Here is a 13,457-nt window from a genome sequence, read left to right as displayed (position 1 = left end):
TCATTCCATTCAATTCCATCCAATTCCATTCTTCACCATTCCACTCCACTCCAGTCCTCTCCATTCCACTCCACTCCTTTCCACTTCACTCCATTCCACTCGACCCAATTCCACTCCACACCACTCCACTCTAATCCATTCCAATCCACTGCATTCCAATCCACTCCGCTCCACTCCGTTCCACCCCTCTCCATTCCAATCCACTCCACTCCACTCCATTCCACTCTGCTCCACTCCCTTCCACTCCCCTCCACTCCACTCCCTTGCAGTCCTCTACACTCTGTTGCACTCTACTCCAATCCACTACCCTTCTGTCCACTCCACTCCACTCCATTACATTCCACTCCACTCCACTCCACTCCATTTCATTCCATTAAATTCCATTCCCTTCCATTCCTTTCTTTCCACTGAATCTCTCTCTGTCACAAAGGCTGTAGTGCAGTGGCACAATCTCAGCTCATATTTCCTTACACCATTCCATTGCATTCCATTCCATCACATTCCATTCCACTCTCTTTCACTCCACTCCACTCTACGCTATCCCATTTCACTCCATCCCATTCCATTCGAATCCATTCCACTACAATCCACTCCACTCCATTCCATTCCATTCCATTCCATTCCATTCCATTCCAATCCATTCCATTCCATTCCATTCCATTCCATTGCACTTTATTGCATTCCATTTCTTTCTTTCGACAGGATATCACGGTTTCACTCAGGTTGGAGTACAGTGGCACATTCTCAGTTCACATTAGATGTCAACTTTCCATTTCATTGCATTCTGTTCAATTGCATTCCATTCCATTCCATTCCATTTCATTCCAATCCATCCCAATCCATTAGATTCCACTCCGTTCCACTCCACTCCACTCCACTACACTACATTCCATTACATCTTATTCCATTCCACTCCATTGTAATCCTCTCCAATCCACTGCACTCCACTCCAATCCATTCCACTCCGTCCCATTCCTTTACGCTCCAGTCCACTGCACTCCACTCCACGCCACTACAATCCACTTCATCCCATTCCATTCTTCTCCATTCCACTCCCCTCCACTCCACTCCGTTCCACTATATTCCTTTCCACTCCACTCCCTTCCACGCCACTCCATTTCACTCCACTGCACTCCGCTGCATTCCACTCCACTGCACTCCACTTTAATCCTTTCCACTGCACTCCGTTCTATTCCACCTCCACTCCACTCCATTCCAGTCCACTTCAATCCACTCTATTCGAATCCATTCTATTCCACTCCAATCCACTCCACTCCAATCCACTCCACTCCACTCCATTGCACTCCACTCCATTCCACTCCACTCCACTCCACTCCCTTCCACTCCAATCCACTCCACTCCACTCCACTTCCTTCCATTCCATTCCACTCCATTCCTTTCCTTTCTTTCCACAGGATCTCACTCTGTCACAAAGGCTGGAGTGCACTGGAACCATCTCAGCTAACATTTCTTTTCATGGTTGGATTGCTTTCTATTCCCTTCCATTCTATTTCACTTCATTCCACTCCACTCCACTCCTCTCTACTACAATCCACTACATTCCATTACGCTCCATAAGATTCCATTCTATTCCATTCCACTCCACTCCTGTCCAGTCCACTCCACTGCACTCCACTCCACTCCATACCACTCCATTCCATTGCATTTCACTCCATTGCATTCCATTCCTTTCTTTCAACAGGATATCACCGTGTCACTCAGGATGGAGTGCAGTGTCACAATCTCAGCTCACTTTACATGTCAACTTTCCATTACATTGTATTCTATTCCATTGCATTCCATTGCATTCCATGGCATTCCTTTCCATTCCATTCCATTCCATTCCATTCCATTCTACTCCGTTCCACTCCATTCCACTCCACTCCACTACATTCTGTTACATCCGATTCCATTCCACTCCATTCCACACCTGTCCACTCCATTGAAATCCAAGCCTTTCCATTCCACTCCATCCCATTCCATTCTGCTATATTCCACTGTACTTCTGTCCACCCCACTCCACTCAACTTCATTCCATTCAATTCCATCCAATTCCATTCTTCACCATTCCACTCCACTCCAGTCCTCTCCATTTCACTCCACTCCTTTCCACTTCACTCCATTCCACTCGACTCAATTCCACTCCACACCACTCCACTCTAATCCATTCCAACCCACTGCATTCCAATCCACTCCGCTCCACTCCCTTCCACTCCCCTCCACTCCACTCCCTTGCAGTCCTCTACACTCCGTTGCCCTCTACTCTAATCCACTACCCTTCTGTCCACTCCACTCCACTCCATTACATTCCACTCCACTCCACTCCACTCCATTTCATTCCATTAAACTCCATTCACTTCCATTCCTTTCTTTCCACTGGATCTCTCTCTGTCACAAAGGCTGTAGTGCAGTGGCACAATCTCAGCTCATATTTCTTTACACCATTCCATTGCATTCCATTCCATCACATTCCATTCCACTCTCTTTCACTCCACTCCACTCTACGCAATCCCATTTCACTCCATCCCATTCCATTCGAATCCATTCCACTACAATCCACTCCACTCCATTCCATTCCATTCCATTCCATTGCACTTTATTGCATTCCATTCCTTCCTTTCGACAGGATATCACGGTTTCACTCAGGTTCGAGTACAGTGGCACATTCTCAGTTCACATTAGATGTCAACTTTCCATTTCATTGCATTCTGTTCAATTGCATTCCATTCCATTCCTTTCCATTTCATTCAATTCCATTCCATTCCACTACGTTCCACTCCGTTCCACTCCACTCCACTCAGCTACATTCCGTTGCATCTGAGTCCATTTCACTCCATTCAAATCCTCTCCACTCCACTACACTCCATTCCATTTCATCCCATTCCGTTCGGCTCCATTCTACTGCACTCCACTACAAACCATTCCACTCCACTTCATTCCATTCCAATCCATTCCAATCCACTCCACACCACTCCATTCTACTCCACTCCACTCTAATCCACTCCACTCAATTCCACTCCACTCCACTCCTCTCCATTCCACTCCCCTCCATTTTCCACCACTCCACTCCACTTCATTCTACTCCACTCCGCTCCATTCCATTCCATTCCATTCCAATTAATTCCATTCCATTCATTTCTTTTCGCAAGATCTCACTCTGACACAGAGCCTGCAGTGTAGTTGCACAATCTCGGCTCGTATTTCTTTTGACCTTTCCATTGCATACCACTCCATCTCATTCCATTACTCTCCATTTCACTCCACTACACTCCATTCCATTCCACTCCATCCCATTCCATTCGAATTCATTCCAGTCCACTCCAATCCACTACTATCCAATCCACTACATCCCATTAAATTCACTTCCACTTCTCTCTATCGATTCTATTCCTTTCTTACCACAAAATATCACTGTGTCACCCAGGCTGGCAGTGCAGTGGCACAATCTCAGCTCACATAACGTGTCAACTTTCCATTGCATGGCATTCTATTCAATTGCATCCCATGGAAATCCATGGCATTCCATTCCATCCCATTCCATTCCATTCCATTCCATTCCATTCCATTCCATTCCATTCCATCCCAATCCTTTAGATTCCACTCCGTTCCACTCCACTCCACTCCACTACATTCCATTACATCTTATTCCATTCCACTCCGTTGTAATCCTCTCCAATCCACTGCAATCCACTCCAATCCATTCCACTCCATCCCATTCCATAACGCTCCAGTCCACTGCACTCCACTCCACGCCACTACAATCCACTTCATCCCATTCCATTCTTCTCCATTCCACTCCCCTCCACTCCACTCCGTTCCACTATATTCCTTTCCACTCCACTCCATTCCACGCCACTCCATTTCACTCCACTGCACTCCGCTGCATTCCACTCCACTGCACTCCACTTTAATCCTTTCCACTGCACTCCGTTCTATTCCACCTCCACTCCACTCCATTCCAGTCCATTTCAATCCACTCTATTCGAATCCATTCTATTCCACTCCAATCCAGTCCACTCCAATCCACTCCACTCCACTCCATTGCACTCCACTCCATTCCACTCCACTCCATTCCACAACACTCCCTTCCACTCCAATCCACTCCACTCCACTCCACTTCCTTCCTTTCCATTCCACTCCATTCCTTTCCTTTCTTTCCACAGGATCTCACTCTGTCACAAAGGCTGGAGTGCACTGGAACCATCTCAGCTCACATTTCTTTTCATGGTTGTATTGCTTTCTATTCCATTCCATTCTATTTCACTTCATTCCACTCCACTCCACTCCTCTCTACTCCAATCCACTACATTCCATTACGCCTCATAAGACTCCATTCGACTCCATTCCACTCCACTCCTGTCCAGTCCATTCCACTGCACTCCTCTCCACTCCATACTACTCCATTCCATTGCATTTCACTCCATTGCATTCCATTCCTTTCTTTCAACAGGATATCACCGTGTCACTCAGGATGGAGTGCAGTGTCACAATCTCAGCTCACTTTACATGTCAACTTTCCATTACATTGTATTCTATTCCATTGCATTCCACTGCATTCCATGGCATTCCTTTCCATTCCATTCCATTCCATTCCATTCCATTCCATTCCATTCTACTCCGTTCCACTCCATTCCACTCCACTCCAATACATTCTGTTACATCCGATTCCATTCCACTCCATTCCACATCTGTCCACTCCACTGAAATCCAAGCCTAACCATTCCACTCCATCCCATTCCTTTCTGCTATATTCCACTGTACTTCTGTCCACCCCACTCCACTCAACTTCATTCCATTCAATTCCATCCAATTCCATTCTTCACCATTCCACTCCACTCCAGTCCTCTCCATTCCACTCCACTCCTTTCCACTTCACTCCATTCCACTCGACTCAATTCCACTCCACACCACTCCACTCTAATCCATTCCAATCCACTGCATTCCAATCCACTCCGCTCCACTCCGTTCCACCCCTCTCCATTCCAATCCACTCCACTCCACCCCATTCCACTCTGCTCCACTCCCTTCCACTCCCCTCCACTCCACTCCCTTGCAGTCCTCTACACTCTGTTGCACTCTACTCCAATCCACTACCCTTCTGTCCACTCCACTCCACTCCATTACATTCCACTCCACTCCACTCCATTTCATTCCATTAAACTCCATTCCCTTCCATTCCTTTCTTTCCACTGGATCTCTCTCTGTCACAAAGTCTGTAGTGCAGTGGCACAATCTCAGCTCATATTTCTTTACACCATTCCATTGCATTCCATTCCATCACATTCCATTCCACTCTCTTTCACTCCACTCCACTCTACGCTATCCCATTTCACTCCATCCCATTCCATTCGAATCCATTCCACTACAATCCACTCCACTCCATTCCATTCCATTTCATTTCATTCCATTCCATTCCATTCCATTCCATTCCATTCCATTCCATTGCACTTTATTGCATTCCATTCCTTTCTTTCGACAGGATATCACGGTTTCACTCAGGTTGGAGTACAGTGGCACATTCTCAGTTCACATTAGATGTCAACTTTCCATTTCATTGCATTCTGTTCAATTGCATTCCATTCCATTCCATTCCATTTCATTCCAATCCATCCCAATCCATTAGATTCCACTCCGTTCCACTCCACTCCACTCCAATCCACTACATTCCATTACATCTTATTCCATTCCACTCCATTGTAATCCTGTCCAATCCACTGCACTCCACTCCAATCCATTCCACTCCGTCCCATTCCATTACGCTCCAGTCCACTGCACTCCACTCCATGCCACTACAATCCACTTCATCCCATTCCATTCTTCTCCATTCCACTCCCCTCCACTCCACTCCGTTCCACTATATTCCTTTCCACTCCACTCCATTCCACGCCACTACATTTCACTCCACTGCACTCCGCTGCATTCCACTCCACTGCACTCCACTTTAATCCTTTCCACTGCACTCCGTTCTATTCCACCTCCACTCCACTCCATTCCAGTCCACTTCAATCCACTCTATTCGAATCCATTCTATTCCACTCCAATCCACTCCACTCCAATCCACTCCATTCCACTCCATTGCACTCCACTCCAATCCACTCCACTCCACTCCACTTCCTTCCTTTCCATTCCACTCCATTCCTTTCCTTTCTTTCCACAGGATCTCACTCTGTCACAAAGGCTGGAGTGCACTGGAACCATCTCAGCTCACATTTCTTTTCATGGTTGTATTGCTTTCTATTCCATTCCATTCTATTTCACTTCATTCCACTCCACTCCACTCCTCTCTACTACAATCCACTACATTCCATTACACTCCATAAGATTCCATTCGACTCCATTCCACTCCACTCCTGTCCAGTCCACTCCACTGCACTCCACTCCACTCCATACCGCTCCATTCCATTGCATTTCACTCCATTGCATTCCATTTCTTTCTTTCAACAGGATATCACCGTGTTACTCAGGATGGAGTGCAGTGTCACAATCTCAGCTCACTTTACAGGTCAACTTTCCATTACATTGTATTCTATTCCATTTCATTGCATTGCATTCCATGGCATTCCTTTCCATTCCATTCCATTCCATTCCATTCTACTCCGTTCCACTCCATTCCACTCCACTCCACTACATTCTGTTACATCCGATTCCATTCCACTCCATTCCACACCTCTCCACTCCACTGAAATCCAAGCCTTTCCATTCCACTCCATCCCATTCCATTCTGCTATATTCCACTGTACATCTGTCAACCCCACTCCACTCAACTTCATTCCATTCAATTCCATCCAATTCCATTCTTCACCATTCCACTCCACTCCAGTCCTCTCCATTCCACTCCACTCCTTTCCACTTCACTCCATTCCACTCGACTCAATTCCACTCCACACCACTCCACTCTAATCCATTCCAATCCACTGCATTCCAATCCACTCCGCTCCACTCCGTTCCACCCCTCTCCATTCCAATCCACTCCACTCCACTCCATTCCACTCTGCTCCACTCCCTTCCACTCCCCTCCACTCCACTCCCTTGCAGTCCTCTAAACTCTGTTGCACTCTACTCCAATCCACTACCCTTCTGTCCACTCCACTCCACTCCATTACATTCCACTCCACTCCACTCCATTTCATTCCATTAAACTCCATTCCCTTCCATTCCTTTCTTTCCACTGGATCTCTCTCTGTCACAAAGTCTGTAGTGCAGTGGCACAATCTCAGCTCATATTTCTTTACACCATTCCATTGCATTCCATTCCATCACATTCCATTCCACTCTCTTTCACTCCACTCCACTCTACGCTATCCCATTTCACTCCATCCCATTCCATTCGAATCCATTCCACTACAATCCACTCCACTCCATTCCATTCCATTTCATTCCATTCCATTCCATTCCATTCCATTCCATTCCATTCCATTCCATTCCATTGCACTTTATTGCATTCCATTCCTTTCTTTCGACAGGATATCACGGTTTCACTCAGGTTGGAGTACAGTGGCACATTCTCAGTTCACATTAGATGTCAACTTTCCATTTCATTGCATTCTGTTCAATTGCATTCCATTCCATTCCATTCCATTTCATTCCAATCCAACCCAATCCATTAGATTCCACTCCGTTCCACTCCACTCCACTCCAATCCACTACATTCCATTACATCTTATTCCATTCCACTCCATTGTAATCCTGTCCAATCCACTGCACTCCACTCCAATCCATTCCACTCCGTCCCATTCCATTACGCTCCAGTCCACTGCACTCCACTCCATGCCACTACAATCCACTTCATCCCATTCCATTCTTCTCCATTCCACTCCCCTCCACTCCACTCCGTTCCACTATATTCCTTTCCACTCCACTCCATTGCACGCCACTACATTTCACTCCACTGCACTCCGCTGCATTCCACTCCACTGCACTCCACTTTAATCCTTTCCACTGCACTCCGTTCTATTCCACCTCCACTCCACTCCATTCCAGTCCACTTCAATCCACTCTATTCGAATCCATTCTATTCCACTCCAATCCACTCCACTCCAATCCACTCCATTCCACTCCATTGCACTCCACTCCAATCCACTCCACTCCACTCCACTTCCTTCCTTTCCATTCCACTCCATTCCTTTCCTTTCTTTCCACAGGATCTCACTCTGTCACAAAGGCTGGAGTGCACTGGAACCATCTCAGCTCACATTTCTTTTCATGGTTGTATTGCTTTCTATTCCATTCCATTCTATTTCACTTCATTCCACTCCACTCCACTCCTCTCTACTACAATCCACTACATTCCATTACACTCCATAAGATTCCATTCGACTCCATTCCACTCCACTCCTGTCCAGTCCACTCCACTGCACTCCACTCCACTCCATACAGCTCCATTCCATTGCATTTCACTCCATTGCATTCCATTTCTTTCTTTCAACAGGATATCACCGTGTTACTCAGGATGGAGTGCAGTGTCACAATCTCAGCTCACTTTACAGGTCAACTTTCCATTACATTGTATTCTATTCCATTTCATTCCATTGCATTCCATGGCATTCCTTTCCATTCCATTCCATTCCATTCCATTCTACTCCGTTCCACTCCATTCCACTCCACTCCACTACATTCTGTTACATCCGATTCCATTCCACTCCATTTCACACCTCTCCACTCCACTGAAATCCAAGCCTTTCCATTCCACTCCATCCCATTCCATTCTGCTATATTCCACTGTACATCTGTCAACCCCACTCCACTCAACTTCATTCCATTCAATTCCATCCAATTCCATTCTTCACCATTCCACTCCACTCCAGTCCTCTCCATTCCACTCCACTCCTTTCCACTTCACTCCATTCCACTCGACTCAATTCCACTCCACACCACTCCACTCTAATCCATTCCAACCCACTGCATTCCAATCCACTCCGCTCCACTCCGTTCCACCCCTCTCCATTCCAATCCACTCCACTCCACTCCATTCCACTCTGCTCCACTCCCTTCCACTCCCCTCCACTCCACTCCCTTGCAGTCCTCTACACTCTGTTGCACTCTACTCCAATCCACTACCCTTCTGTCCACTTCACTCCACTCCATTACATTCCACTCAACTCCACTCCACTCCATTTCATTCCATTAAACTCCATTCCCTTCCATTCCTTTCTTTCCACTGGATCTCTCTCTGTCACAAAGGCTGTAGTGCAGTGGCACAATCTCAGCTCATATTTCTTTACACCATTAGATTGCATTCCATTCCATCACATTCCATTCCACTCTCTTTCACTCCACTCCACTCTACGCTATCCCATTTCACTCCATCCCATTCCATTCGAATCCATTCCACTACAATCCACTGCACTCCATTCCATTCCATTCCATTCCTTTCCATTACATTGCACTTTATTGCATTCCGTTCTTTCTTTCGACAAGATATCACGGTTTCACTCAAGTTGGATTACAGTGGCACATTCTCAGTTCACATTAGATGTCAACTTTCCATTTCATTGCATTCTGTTCAATTGCATTCCATTCCATTCGATTCCATTTCATTCAATTCCATTCCATTCCACTCCGTTCCACTCCACTCCACTCAGCTACGTTCCATTGCATCTGAGTCCATTTCACTCCATTCCAATCCTCTCCACTCCGCAACACTCCATTCCAATCCATCCCATTCCATTCGGCTCCATTCTACTCCACTCCACTCCAAACCATTCCACTCCACTTCATTCCATTCCAATCCATTCCAATCCACTCCACACCACTCCATTCTACTCCACTCCACTCTAATCCACTCCACTCAATTCCACTCCACTCCACTCCTCTCCATTCCACTCCCCTCCATTTTCCACCACTCCGCTCCACTTAATTCTACTCCACTCCACTCCATTCCATTCCATTCCATTCCAATTAATTCCATTCCATTCATTTCTTTTCGCAAGATCTCACTCTGACACAGAGCCTGCAGTGTAGTTGCACAATCTCGGCTCGTATTTCTTTTGACCTTTCCATTGCATACCACTCCATCTCATTCCATTACACTCCATTTCACTCCACTCCACTCCATTCCATTCAACTCCATCCCATTCCATTCGAATTCATTCCAGTCCACTCCAATCCACTACTATCCAATCCGCTACATCCCATTAAATTCACTTCCATTTCTCTCTATCGATTCTATTCCATTGTTACCACAAAATATCACTGTGCCACCCAGGCTGGCAGTGCAATGGCACAATCTCAGCTCACGTAACCTGTCAACTTTCCATTGCATGGCATTCTATTCAGTTGCATCGCATGGAATTCCATGGCATTCCATGCCATTCCATTCCATTCCGTTCCATTCCATTCCATTCGATTCCATCCCAATCCATTAGATTCCACTCTGTTCCACTCCACTCCACTCCACTACATTCCATTACATCTTATTCCATTCCACTCCATTTTAATCCTCTCCAATCCACTGCACTCCACTCCAATCCATTCCACTCCGTCCCATTCCATTACGCTCCAGTCCACTGCACTCCACTCCACGCCACTCCCTTCCACTCCAATCCACTCCATTCCTCTCCACTTCCTTCCATTCCATTCCACTCCATTCCTTTCCTTTCTTTCCACAGGATCTCACTCTGTCACAAAGGCTGGAGTGCACTGGAACCATCTCAGCTCACATTTCTTTTCATGGTTGGATTGCTTGCTATTCCATTCCATTCTATTTCACTTCATTCCACTCCACTCCACTCCTCTCTACTACAATCCACTACATTCCATTACACTCCATAAGATTCCATTCGACTCCATTCCACTCCACTCCTGTCCAGTCCACTCCACTGCACTCCACTACACTCCATACCACTCCATTCCATTGCATTTCACTCCATTGCATTCCATTATTTTCTTTCAACAGGATATCACCGTGTCACTCAGGATGGAGTGCAGTGTCACAATCTCAGCTCACTTTACATGTCAACTTTCCATTACATTGTATTCTATTCCATTGCATTCCATTGCATTCCATGGCATTCCTTTCCATTCCATTCCATTCAATTCCATTCCATTCTACTCCGTTCCACTCCAATCCACTCCACTCCACTACATTCTGTTACATCCGATTCCATTCCACTCCATTCCACACCTCTCCACTCCACTGAACTCCAAGCCTATCCATTCCACTCCATCCCATTCCATTCTGCTATATTCCACTGTACTTCTGTCCACCCCACTCCACTCAACTTCATTCCATTCAATTCCATCCAATTCCATTCTTCACCATTCCACTCCACTCCATTCCTCTCCATTCCACTCCACTCCTTTCCACTTCACTCCATTCCACTCGACTCAATTCCACTCCACACCACTCCAATCTAATCCATTCCAACCCACTGCATTCCAATCCACTCCGCTCCACTCCGTTCCACCCCTCTCCATTCCAATCCACTCCACTCCACTCCATTCCACTCTGCTCCACTCCCTTCCACTCCCCTCCACTCCCTTGCTGTCCTCTACACTGTGTTGCAATCTACTCAAATCCACTACCCTTCTGTCCACTCCACTCCACTCCATTACATTCCACTCCACTCCACTCCATTTCATTCCATTAAACTCCATTCCCTTCCATTCCTTTCTTTCCACTGGATCTCTCTCTGTCACAACGGCTGTAGTGCAGTGGCACAATCTCAGCTCATATTTCTTTACACCATTCCATTGCATTCCATTCCATCACATTCCATTCCACTCTCTTTCACTCCACTCCAATCTACGCTATCCCATTTCACTCCATCCCATTCCATTCGAATCCATTCCACTACAATCCACTCCACTCCATTCCATTCCATTCCATTCCATTCCATTCCATTCCATTCCATTCCATTCCATTCCATTCCATTCCATTATATTCCATTACATTCCATACCATTACATTGCACTTTATTGCATTCCATTCCTTTCTTTCGACAGGATGTCACGGTTTCACTCAGGTTGGACTACAGTGGCACATTCTCAGTTCACATTAGATGTCAACTTTCCATTTCATTGCATTCTGTTCAATTGCATTCCACTGCATTCCATTCCATTTCATTCAATTCCATTCCATTCCACTCCGTTCCACTCCACTCCACTCATCTACGTTCCATTGCATCTGAGTCCATTTCACTCCATTCCAATCCTCTCCACTCCACTACACTCCATTCCAATCCATCCCATTCCATTCGGCTCCATTCTTCTGCACTCCACTCCAATCCATTCCACTCCACTTCCTTCCATTCCAATCCATTCCAATCCACTCCACACCACTCCATTCTACTCCACTCCACTCTAATCCACTCCACTCAATTCCACTCCACTCCACTCCTCTCCATTCCACTCCCCTCCATTTTCCACCACTCCACTCCACTTCATTCTACTCCACTCCACTCCATTCCATTCCATTCCATTCCATTCCAATTAATTCCATTCCATTCATTTCTTTTCGCGAGATCTCACTCTGACACAGAGCCTGCAGTGTAGTTGCACAATCTCGGCTCGTATTTCTTTTGACCATTCCATTGCATACCACTCCATCTCATTCCATTACACTCCATTTCACTCCACTCCACTCCATTCCATTCCGTTCCACCCCATTCCATTCGAATTCATTCCAGTCCACTCCAATCCACTACTATCCAATCCACTACATCCCATTAAATTCACTTCCATTTCTCTCTATCGATTCTATTCCTTTCTTACCACAAAATATCACTGTGTCAGCCAGGCTGGCAGTGCAGTGGCACAATCTCAGCTCACATAACGTGTCAACTTTCCATTGCATGGCATTCTATTCAATTGCATCCCATGGAATTCCATGGCATTCCATTCCATTCCATTCCATTCCATCCCATCCCAATCCGTTAGATTCCACTCCGTTCCACTCAACTCCATTTCACTCCACAACATTCTATTACATCTTATTCTATTCCATTCCATTGTAATCCTCTCTAATCCACTGCACTCCACTCCAATCCATTCCACTCCGTCCCATTCCATTACGCTCCAGTCAACTGCACTCCACTCCACGCCACTACAATCCACTTCATCCCATTCCATTCTTCTCCATTCCACTCCCCTCCACTCCACTCCGTTCCACTATATTCCTTTCCACTCCACTCCATTCCATGCCACTCCATTTCACTCCAGTGCACTCTGCTGCATTCCACTCCACTGCCCTCCACTTTAATCCTTTCCACTGCACTCCGTTCTGTTCCACCTCCACTCCACTCCATTCCAGTCCACTTCAATCCACTCTATTCGAATCCATTCTATTCCACTCCAATCCACTCCACTCCAATCCACTCCACTCCACTCCATTGCACTCCACTCCATTGCACTCCACTCCACTCCACTCCACTCCCTTCCTCTCCAATCCACTCCACTCCACTCCACTTCCTTCCATTCCATTCCACTCCATTCCTTTCCTTTCTTTCCACAGGATCTCA

Source organism: Pan troglodytes, chromosome Y (genome assembly GCF_028858775.2).
Source record: "Pan troglodytes isolate AG18354 chromosome Y, NHGRI_mPanTro3-v2.0_pri, whole genome shotgun sequence".
In the NCBI taxonomy this organism is placed as follows: Eukaryota; Metazoa; Chordata; class Mammalia; order Primates; family Hominidae; genus Pan; species Pan troglodytes.
This window is presented reverse-complemented; position numbering follows the sequence as displayed.